We start from the raw sequence: 12,484 nt of genomic DNA on the forward strand, positions 1-12,484 counted from the left end.
GTGGACATAATTTTTCAACACTTTTAGATAAATACCAAGGAGTACAATTGCTGGATCACATGGCAAGAGAATGTTTAATTTTGTAAGAAATTTTCAATATATTTGTCAAGATGAACGTACGACTCTGCATTCTCATGAGCAATGATGAAACAGCTTACAATTTTTTTAGGAAAGAGAAGGGGTTTTTTTTCCTCTAATTCTCAAAAAATTTATTTAGATTCCAAATTCTAAAGAATAAAGAGTTTTTATAAGGTAATGGAATAATTTATTCAGCACGTTGTTTTCTATAGAGAATTGTCACTTAAAAACTGAAGATGAGGAGACAATGCTATTGGAGTCTGGTTAAAGGGTGATTTAGAGAGACAAAAAGTTTTCCTAGGTAAAAATGTATGAACTTTCAAGGAACCTGCTCACAACAAGTGATAATTAATGTAACTTTGATCCTAAATACTTAGTTCTTTCTTAGATGAAGTCACTACTTCACCTGTGCAACATTTTTATGGTTGTAATTAGATGAAAACATTTTTTGGTCAGTTTATAATTATTTCAATGCAGGGACTTATTTTTATTTCTTATTTTAAACTGGTTTTGGTGCTGGGTAAATTTAATTTTTATGTACATAGAGCTTTATTTGCTTAAGAGTGAGAAAATTAAATATTTGTGCTCTGTAGCCATCCAAGCGGTCTACTTATACAGGTTCTGCTCAAATCAAAGAGTCAGTCACCACATTGTGCATTTCGGTACAGCTGTAGAAGGAAGTGGAAAATAAATTATTTGCTTTAGTGCATGTAATATATTGATATAGTGAATTACCTAATACAAGTTATTATTTTTAAAAATAATGATAATTAATAAAGTGACTGGCATGCCGGATTTTATCATGTCCCTTTTTTTATGGATTTCAAAGCACTTTCCTTTTATTTCCTTGTGAATTACCTATAAATGTTCTATGTCTTTGATGACTGAATAATAATCTCTGTCTCTCTTGAGACATAAGTTATTTATGGGGAGGGAAGTCATCAAGGTTTGGGCTATGAAATCAATATCCTGAATTCAAATATTGTTTCCATAATAAGTCTTAAAATCACTTCCAAAACCTCACTAAGTTGTACGTTCCTCAGCTGTAAAACATGAACATTTCCCTCAGTTTTCTTGTGGCTACAGATTGGCATGGAGCACTTATCTTGCTAAGTGGCATAATACAGGCTGTGTAAATGCTGACTGCTGTTACTATAATATGGCGCAGTGTGTGTCACATAGCACATATTTGATGAGGGCATAAATGAGCATATGGAAAAGAGAAAGAGACATTATTACTGCAAAAAAATCTTTGTTATATTTGAAAAGAAACACTCTACTAAAATATTCTCTTTGATCTTCTATTTTCCAAAGGAAATGAATAGACAGCACTGGTAGTTTTCATCTGATGGAAAATACCCTTGCTATGACTTCATCAATTTTCCTCTAAAAACCATCCCTACATATAATTTTTTTAGTGAGTTCCCTGTGCATGTTTGCTGATACTTCCTTCACACATTGGAACATCTGAGTCAACAAACTCTTCCCACATAAAATATCAACGTAAACTGTATTAAAAGTACATTTTAGTTCCTGTATTGGGCCCATAAAATATACCCTCATACCCCACATGAAAGTTTTGAAAATGCTGACCATCTTCTTTGATGGCAAGAAACCTTCTGTCACTCGCCCACACCACATCTTGAACCTCATTTGCAGTGTGGAAAATAAGTTCCAATTGTGCCATATTCCAAATTTCCTATCCTTTGAGGACGCTGGCAAAAGAGATTCTATCCTTTGCTGTTCGTGTGATAATGCTTCCATGATTTCATTGAAGTTACCTCATAAAATATAATGATAAACAGGAGGGTTACCCTTTTTTCTAGTGGGAATGCTTCATATAAAGAAGTATAATTTCCCTTGTGGTTTGGAGTACCATATGGCTTTTTCCCACTTGCTTTAGACTTTTTTTTTTAAAGACAATAAAGATTAAGTTTATCTTTTAAGGCTTAAGAGACCCCAAAACTTATCACAGTTTTCATCATCAGACCACAACACAGAGCTAATATTATATACCCGCTCCGAGGAAAGCTAAGATAAAGTGGCAATATTAACAGGTTCTAAGAGCTGTCACAAATATTAAATCAGTATGTGGGTTGTTCAACATCAGGTTTTTTTGTTGTTTCTTTTCCTTTAAATAGATTTTTCAACTGTGATAGGTTGAGCTTTTTAACAACATTTGTAAATGGGCACTTACTTGACTGTATTTTCAAAAGCCACAAAATGCCACATGAAAGCCACCCCAGTTTGGCTAGCAACATAACTGGAATATACTGGCTTTTCTGGTGCATCTTCCTTAAATTCAAAAGAAATATTTCTCTGATTAATTTTAAAACAAGGCTTGGCAGGAGCATACCACATGCTTACAAGGCCAGAGTACCTGAGTAAACCTCTTTTTTTTCCTAAACATATCTGCCTTGATTTGTGACCACACACTCCTTACCTTAACCACAATTTATCTATTTTTGAAGTTCACTGAATTTTTACCACTAAAGCCTGTTAGCTAAGCCATGAAGCCCTCAAACATTCACTGTCAATGTAGCATGATGGTGCTACAGTAGCACTATAGGTAGCATGATGTTCTCGTGGGCTGTAGCGTTCATGCCATGCTCTTGTATCATTACCGCCTTGACTCTGCTTTGGCTCTTAATAACATTCATTAAAAAAAAAAGGCCACTTGAGAGACATCTCTGTGTGCCATTATCAAATCTTTGAACGTTTATTGACTGTACTTAAGCTCTGTTCATACCTTCCCTTCCGGTATTCATATACTTTAAGGCAAAACTGGTGCAAGAGAGTGCCCTAGAGTGGTTTCTAAGAACCCTTGAAACCACTTGGTCAGGAACAACATGGAAGCAAAATACCATGTATTACAAACTTACTCAGGAAATTCAGTCCTAAAATGTTTTATTTAAGGACATCAATACATAAAATTATCAAATATCTTTGTGCACTTTTTATCCAGAAGGATGACTATTTTATTTTTTGGTCTTCAGTGTTCTTACTCTGCTCTTCCTTTAAATATCCTTCATGCTTCAGTACCCTGACATCACTTAAAAACAATTTTCTTAAGCCAAACCATTTGAAAAGAAATGTGATTGAAAATAGCTAGATAAGGTAAAATTTGCATAAAGTACATGTGCCATGTGTGTGTATATGTGTACATGTGTCTATATAAGTGAAAATTTAGAACATAGGAACAGCTATTTGCCCAAATTCCATTCTAATTTATGACTTCATTAATCTCCATGTTGAATATTAAATCAACAAAAGGTTTAAATTTGTTCCTCTACATTTAAATATTCCATAGTAGGAAAGGTTTCTATCAGACAAGAGAATATAAGCATAGCAGTGGCTTAGGAATAGAATTCATTGCAGAAAATCAGGAAATGGTTAAGATTAATCATTGTACATATATGTATACTACATATGTTCCATGAAAACTTAGGTTGACCAAGGTTTATATAAACCCAAAAGGAAAACAGAATAATAAGAAACAAAGAATAATATAAAAAATTCTATAAGAACTATTACATTTATTCTTTGTACCTCAGGTAAGAACCACTCTGAGACATTATAATACACGAAAACTTTGATCTTTTTTGTTTTTAAATTTTAACTTAAGGAAATTTTTATCATTCCAATATTTAACAGTCCATCCATTTTTCAACATTCATTAAGTATCTATTTACATCAAACATTGGACTATGTTTGTCACAATAAAGGCACTCATAAAAGTCCTTAGAGTTAGCCTAAATTTGTAGAGGATCATTCATTCTCTCTCTGCATATTGATTTTCTTAAGACGTAAAAGAGGGCAATGCATTATATGACTTTAAAGTTATTTCTTCTTTCTTTTCTGCAATTTGATGGCTCTAGTTTTTTCTCTAAGACATCATTTCCAATGTAGTAAATCCCAGACCATTCTATTTGGAACTCCATGTACCTGGAGAAGCACAAGGGTTCTAAAAAAACAAGGGTTCTAAAAAAAATTCCCAAGACACTTAAAGGAATAGAAGGAAAAGCCAATGGAAAATTATTTTCACTCATTCTTTCCTTTGATTTTCATTAGGCAAAGGCCAGCTTCCTTTCAGAACTCCCCAATTCCGTAAGACCTTAGACAAAGACTCTGCTGTGTCACAGAATAAACATTAGCCCAGAATACACGACACTTGGCTTTTAGTCCCAGTTCTGGCTATGTAATTCCCAAGTCTTTTAACTAATGAGGAACCCTGTTTCCTCATTTTTAAAAAGAAAAGATTGAACAAAATGAACTACACAGTTCACTTTCTGTCTAAAGTATTGAACAGATATTTATGAGATGATTTTAGAATTTATACATTCAAAATCCTTCCTCTTTAAAAAATGCATACAATCCCTTAGAAACTGAAGAACTCATTTGGTAAGTTTAGTGTAATTTAATAATTAATTTTAAATAATAAAAACGATAGGGCTTCCTTGAACACTATAGCTAAAGCTATGAGGTTTATTTTAAAATTGTTTATTGTTTGTTTCTCTTGCTTGAATGTAGGTCCTTAAAAGACAAAGACAATGTCTTCTTTATGCCCCCACTGAATTCACAATACAATGCCTGGAATACAATGGTAGTTTGATAATTTTTTGAATAAATAAGTGAAGCTTAAAGAGAGCAATCCCTTATCACATATTTTTAAAACTATTAGAAAAAAAATTACGGGATCGAGATGGGCAGAAGGAATATTATAAATTACTTACTTGAAGGACAGTTTAATAAATGGTAAATATGTTTCATTTATCTTTTATCACATATTTCTTATATCAAAATTTTAATCTAATTCAATTCACTTATTTTAGTGCCTACCTTATTCCTGGCAAAAAAAAAAAAAAAAAAAAATGCGTTTTAGAACCAGAAATGAATATCAATTCTGACTCTTTCATTCACTCTTATATGACTCTGGGCAAGTCTTACTGTTCTAAGCTGCAATATTCTCAACTGTAGTATGGGGATGATTAAATTAGGTAATGTATGGAATGTGCTCAGAACAGAGCTCAGCTCTGCACAAGTCCTTGATATATCTTTGCAAATAGTGTTACTAGTATTATGCAGTATATATAGTAGACCTCCAATGGAATGAACTAGTTTTTAACTGTTAAAATTGCTGAAATATTTTTATTTAAATAAGCAATAACTTTTTGTTTCCCACATCCTTTACTGCCATTTTAAAATATTTTTGATTCACAGATGCCTTGGAAATTCTCTCAATATATGTGCATGCACGAACAAGCACAGTCCACAGGCACAAAATTTTATTAAATATTAAAGGAGACTGATTGTCTCATTAAAGTCCTTCCCTTAGTTCATGTCTTCAACAAGTAAAAGTAAAATTGGTAGTACTGGAAATTTCACAGAGAAGATCAAGAAATATTCTTCCATTGAAAAAAAATTTGAAAATCACATCTGTTGGGGATGCTGCTAATATTGTGCTTTCTGTCCTTCTTAGTAATGAAGTGATAAGGACAAAAGGCAAGAAAGTGGAGATGCTATCTAAAGTTCAATGAGATATTAGAGTTCATTAAGCAATATCCAAAAGATTTACTGAGTATTCACTAGACATGGGGTGGTAAGTAAGTGGAAAGTTAAGCCTTGTTCATTGCTGACATTTAGCAAATTTACTTCTAAACATGATTTTGGGATCAATTTCATAGTTTATGTTTCTTCTACAGAACAAGTCCTGTTACATCACTTTTCTAAACCTTTACAAACCCATGGTCTATTTTTGTAAACACAAAAATAGTAAGGTCTCATTTAATGTAATTTAAAATTGTAAAATATTGCAAATACTTGAATAAACATTAAAGTACTGCAATTTTTACAATATTTTTGAAATTAAATTGGTTCCCAAAGATTCACTAGGCCTCTCTCCATGCCCACTTCCCTCTTGCCTTGCCCTTGTGAATGCCAAAGTTTGTATATACTTAAATGATTTCTTATACCTCTGCCCAGAGGGAAGAATAAAATAGAGAACTAAAGCAGTTATTCAAATTATTCTAATCAACATGTTCATTTCAGTTATTGTGGTGCCTACTGTCTTTGTCTGCCCAGCACTCCTCCTCTCTTCTTCTGGTGGCAGAATCTAATCCCTGACCCCAGGCATGTGACCTAAGTTGGAAGACTCAAAATCTATAAACTAGCTTCGAAAGATTTATCCAGAGGTGGACATAATCATCTAAGAAAGTACAACTGGAATCATTTCCCTGATTTTTTTTTTTCTTTTGCGGTACGCGGGCCTCTCACTGTTGTGGCCTCTCCAGTTGCGGAGCACAGGCTCCGGACGCGCAGGCTCAGCGGCCATGGCTCACGGGCCCAGCCGCTCCGCGGCATGTGGGATCCTCCCAGACCGGGGCACAAACCTGTGTCCCCTGCATCGGCAGGTGGACTCTCAACTACTGCGCCACCAGGGAAGCCCCATTTCCCTGATTTTTAACTGGAACTAATGTACCTGTATAATGGGGTTGGAGGTATTGCATGTCCATGCATGTGGAGTGGGGTAGAGATACCTTGTTTTTCTATGGTCATAGAGCTGTATGGATATAACCCAGAGCACATTTCCCCATCACACAGAGAGCATGAAGCTGCAAAAGAAGAAAATCAGAGAGAGAGACAGCAGAGACCATCCTGAGAGTATCAAGTTTCAGTATTTCAGAAATGCACTGATACCTACAGTTCTTCCTTCAATTCTATGAAGTATGCTAGTGTCCATTCAATAAATGTTCATTTCACTTAAAAAATAAAATATAAAATAAAATAAAGTAGGAGAGATGCCAAATATCTAGACATAGGAGACAGGACTCTTCATGTCGTTTTACTTCTCCCTTGGCTCCCATGTGTCCACATACTGACTCTAATCATTAAAAATATATATGCATACTATTTCCAAAACTGCAAACCTTTTGTTTCTTTCCCCAAATATTGTACACAGAGAAGGAGTTCTATCTATTTCTTAAATATTCAAATTGTAAGTGTGATAATAGACCACCTTCATTTAATCTTAGGCCAGATTCCCTGGATACAGACTCTGAGATGGAGAGGAGTTGAATGCCACAGGTATTTTGGGGAATGCTCTCAGGAGCAACACATGTGAGGGAGGAGGACAGGCCAGCAAGAAAAGCTGGATTGTAAAGCAGTTACAGCAGCACCCTCAGCCCATCCCGCAGTGGCCTCTGGAGAAAGATCAGTACTTTGGAATTGTTCTCAACCAAGACAAATGGCCAAGCATTGTACCTCACTGTTGGCCTGTCACTGGATACAGGTTTCTCTTGGGGTAAGTGTTGTGTCTTGGGCAAGATAGCTCCGTTTTAGCCAAGGGCAATTTCTGGAAAGATGCACCTATAAGTTATAAGAAGCCAATATTCCTACTCACAGAAGCAACATGTGCACTGGTCTTAAAAGAGGAAAAGGAAGTACACAGAGCATTATATTATTTTACTAATCTCTCATATTAGATATTGTTGTTAATTGTGTTTTCCTAATTAGAATATAAATGTGAATGATCATAAGGTGAAGAAATAGCAGTAAAGTAAGGTTCTGTGTGTGTGTGTGTATATATATATATATATAGAGAGAGAGAGAGAGAGAGAGAGGGAGAAGCTGATACAAATTTAATCATCAAAAGCTTTAGCAGGAATACCTTTATCTTCAGATCTTATATTTATGTAGCCACCAAAGATATTACTTTAAAATTTTCTTCTTGAAAGTCTTGTCACAATACAATTTAAAAAGAATCAAGGTGGCCTCATATAGAAACTATGACTGATCATTCAGGTTCATCAGCAATGTCCCTACTAAATTTGTATCCAATTAACTCACACATTTGTAATTTTATAAATGCTAAATATATTTCATGCATTTATGTATTCATGTAGTATAAATATATTTTTGTTAAATATATTTATACTAAATATGTTTCATGAATTTATATTCTGCCTGCCATCTAAAAATAAAAGTTTATTTGAGAATAGATGCTGAGTCTTCACTTTCATTTGTGGTTATACACACTCAACATAAATCATTTATTTAATTACCATGTTGACTCACTGGTTTTATTTTACTTTTTACATTCTGTTTTACCACAGTTATGTTCTGTTTTACCACAATTCAGAATCTCTGTCCACTTTCTGTGTGTGTGCTTTAAAACAACAGAAATGTATGGTCTTACAAATGTATTTGTAAGACAAATGGAGGTTAGAAGTCCAAAATCAAGGTGTTGCCAGGGCCATGCTCCCTTTGAAATTTGTAGGAGGAAAATCAATCCTTCCTTGCCTCTCCCTCCATAGCTTCTGGTGGTTTGCTGGTGATCTTTAGTTTCTTTATCCATTTTTCTTTTTGATACTAAAAGATACTATATACTCAAAGACAATAGATTACTTTGGAATACATATAAATTACATTAAGTAAAATCACGGTTGACTCAATTCCATGGCTCAATATATGAATAACAATTCTAGCACTAATGAACACATGATAATAGGACAAACTCAAGTTAATCAGGATGAAATTTTTAGTGCCAGGTCTGATTTAGCCATGGATATATACATTTATAGCCTTTTTAGCCGACCATAATTGAGCAACTTATGCTTGGAATTAAATCATAGAACCATTGTTGCTAGCTCATTTAATATTTGTTCACCAAATAAAGTCAGTTACAGCCATTAAGAAATACCATTACTGACATAAAAATGAACTTAAAGCATCATAATTAAGAAATATCATTACTGACATAAAAATGAACAACTTAAAGCATCATAGGTAGCTTATACCAATTGATGTTTGTCTTTAAGTCTCCAAACTATTCACCAGTGTTAAAGGAGTAATTTGATTCAGTCTTGAGGAGCTCAAATGACGTGCTCTCCATTTTGTTACAGACAGTACAAAACTTACTGTTTTTCAGTAACATTTGTCATTACCAGATTAATATACTGTTTTCTCTTGAAAATTACATTTTCTCTTCATTACATAATACTCCAGTGACCTAAAAGCTGATATTCTCTTGCTCTTCAGACACTACCATACCCTGAAGTCTTGATGGAATTAAGGAAGAAAACCAGTGAAAATTAAAGCTGTTTCCTAAAAGGAGAATTTTTTTCTTCTTTTGTTGCTTCATTTCTTTATCTTGGTTTTATAATAAGTATGGGTAAAGATAAATTTTATGACATAAATGTAAAAGTATGAAAGCCTGATCAATCAATTTTTCTTGATTTTCCTTTCTCATTCCCCATTAAAAATAAAATACATAGGTAGAAATGAGATAGATATGAAATATTTTACTTCCATGTTTTGTGAATTAGTCAAACTTTTTACCAGTAAGATAAATGTTACTCCAAGTCATTAACTGACTTAACAAAAATATTCATTAAGTTTTTGTTGTGTGCATTGTATTGCTGAATATTGTTAAGAAAGTAAAGTACAGGGTAAGTTCCTGCCTTTGAAAATGCTATTAATCTGTTGGGAAGACAAGCTGTGCATATGAAAAGATGTAATAATAATTCTAAGCAACAATATGTGATAATGGTGATGAATGATAAAAACTGAGTTCTATATTAGTTTTCTAGGGCTGCCATAAAGAAACACAGACTTGGTGGTTTAAATAACAGAAATTAATTTTCTCACAGTTCTGGAGGTTGAAGTCCAAGATCAAGGCACTTGCAGATTCAGTGTCTGGTAAGGGCCCATTTCCTAATTAGTGATGGATGCAGAATATGAACAAATTTCCCTTCTCATTTGCAGAATGGTGACAGACTCAATCATGTGCAGACTCTATAGACAGAAGAGATAGCAGTGCTGTCAGTGCACATTCCTTGGACATGACAGAGGGCCAATATAACCAGTAATATTGAGAATAGTTGCATAATCATACTAGACAAAGTTTGACCAACAGCATCAATGCCCTTAGGCCCAAGGGGAAATTCTGGAAGGCAGGAGGTCATCATGCAATGATAACATGACTAGAACTCGTTGTCTATAATCTTACCGTTGGAGGAAGGTGTCAGAAGAGAAAATGCAGATTTCTAGCTCTCCCACATGACAAAGAATCCTCACAAAAAGTCTTGGCATGACGAGAGCTAATGTACAGAAGTATGGAGTGCAGAGAATGCAGTCAAACAGATGACCAAAAGAGCAGAAACAAGAGTACAGAGAGCTTTTAGGGGTAAAGCACATTTGAATTGTCTAATTCTTTGAGCATCTGTCGAGCAGGCTGAAGGTATCAGATGCAATGCAGGGTGTTGGGAACATAGAGTTAAATTAGACATGGTCCTAGGAGTCAAAGATCTTACAGTTTAGTGGGGCAATGCTAAGTGTATTATAAATTTAAAAGTGCTCTAGTTTCTATGTTAGAAGTGTATAGAGGTACATCAAAGAAAGAGTGGTCAAGTTTAGGTATCGATAGAGACTCTCCCAACATGTTTTGTGTAAACAAAAAAGTATGCTGTTAAAAATTAAAGGATAGGGCTTCCCTGGCGGTGCAGTTGTTCAGAGTCCGCCTGCCGATGCAGGGGACGCCGGTTCGTGCCCCGGTCCGGGAAGATCCTACATGCCGCGGCGCGGCTCGGCCCGTGAGCCATGGCCTCTGTGTCTGTGCGTCCGGAGCCTGTGCTCTGCAACAGGAGAGGCCACAGCAGTGAGAGGCCCGCGTACCGCAAAAAAAAAAAAAAAAAAAAAAAATTAAAGGATAAGCAAATGGTGTAAGAGTCTGAGAATCCTATATACCAGAAAAAATATTGTGGCAGGAGGAAGGGCAGTGTATGGAACAGCAGGGCAGTTAAGGACTAGTACCAGAACCATGGCCAGATAGCGCAGGGGCTTAGAGCAGGAGATATGGAGACTGAATGGCTCCTGGAACTCTGGGTTTGCCATTTACCATGCTGGCAAACTTAGTCAACATCTCTGTGCCTCTGTTTCCTCCTTTGTTAAATGCTTTCGTAAATATTAAATGATTTGATATTTATATGCCGTCACACTAGAGTGACCGGTTAATCTGGGATTGCTCTTCTCAAAGAGAACAGTCACTGTGGGACACAGAGGAGGAAGGTTCACTAAGACACCAGATAAACACTTCATTCCTTCTGGTGTGGCAATTTTATTCAAATGTTGGGTAGTATGAAGTGACGGAGTACTACAAGCTGCATAAGCTTTAAATATAATGCAAAATTCTCGGGATAGTTGCCCATTCTCCTTAGCTCTAAGTATTTTTTTGTTGGAAAAAATAAAGAATCACAGCACTAACCATGTTCTGGAGAGACACTGATACTTAGTATAAAGGAACTGGCAGTCAAACAGGATCAGGGCTGTATAACAAACATTTAGTTATGACTACATTTACAAAAAAGCATATCTATGTAGGACTTCCAGAGTCTTGTTTGGGATTCTGCATTATTTTCTGAAGTCTCAGATTAATGAATTCATCAGATACTTCAAACCTAAATTAACTAAATTTAATACAAGCAAATGTAGGGAATTTTTCCTGTTATTCTGGAAATTTCTGTTGAGCTCCAAAATTGTGATTATCAATAGTCACAAAATAACTCCACAGAATGTCAAGGAACTGCCAAAATACTTCATCTAGGATTACTAAAATGTAGCCAAGCTAAGCCCTTACACATCACCCTTTCAACTACAAACCTTCAGCCTATATAAAGAAGAGGCTAGGAAGATAGCCTTTAAATAAAAGCAACCGGAATGTTAATATTAACTCAGTGTTTATACGCACTGGTGGCAACAAAGCTCTAAGGCCATAGTTCACCTATTGTCCAGGACTGATTACAATGTGTTGTCACATCTCTGCAGGGAGTCTGATGTCAGTTTCTGAAGTATGCAAACCGATAGACTGGTGCTAGCTAGCGAACAAGGACAGACACCCGGATAATTTCAGAGAAACAAGGACAGGCACTGAGATAATGAAATGTAGAGATGGAGTCAGGGTCAGAATGAGAAGATAGAAAATTCAATGCCCTCTGTGGCTCCATAAAAATGTAAAATAGGGAAATAAAATTCATCCAACAGGGAAAGTTCTTAAGCGGTTTCATAATTTCTGTCTCGGTATTTAATCTGACCTAAAAGTTACTTAGATGGGATCTCACATTCAAAAATAATAGGCTAGACTGTCTGAGACTGTAGCTCATGCTGAGAATATTTCAATACACTGGACAAAATATGTTTTTTAATCTCTTTGGAAGCCTCAGGAAATTATTAACAGTGAGAATATGCTGGGCTAAGAAGAGAAGAGAAGACGAGAGAAGTTAACTCAAACCTTGAGGCCACTTTTTCCCCTTAAGCAACTGCTGATTCTAAAAGTCAAATTGGTGTCAGAAAAGATAATAAACCAAGTGGAGTTTTTAGAGGTCTCATAGGGCTTGAGAGAAAAGTCAGAAGT

The sequence above is a fragment of the Delphinus delphis genome, chromosome 11 (genome assembly GCF_949987515.2).
Source record: "Delphinus delphis chromosome 11, mDelDel1.2, whole genome shotgun sequence".
Classification (NCBI taxonomy): domain Eukaryota; kingdom Metazoa; phylum Chordata; class Mammalia; order Artiodactyla; family Delphinidae; genus Delphinus; species Delphinus delphis.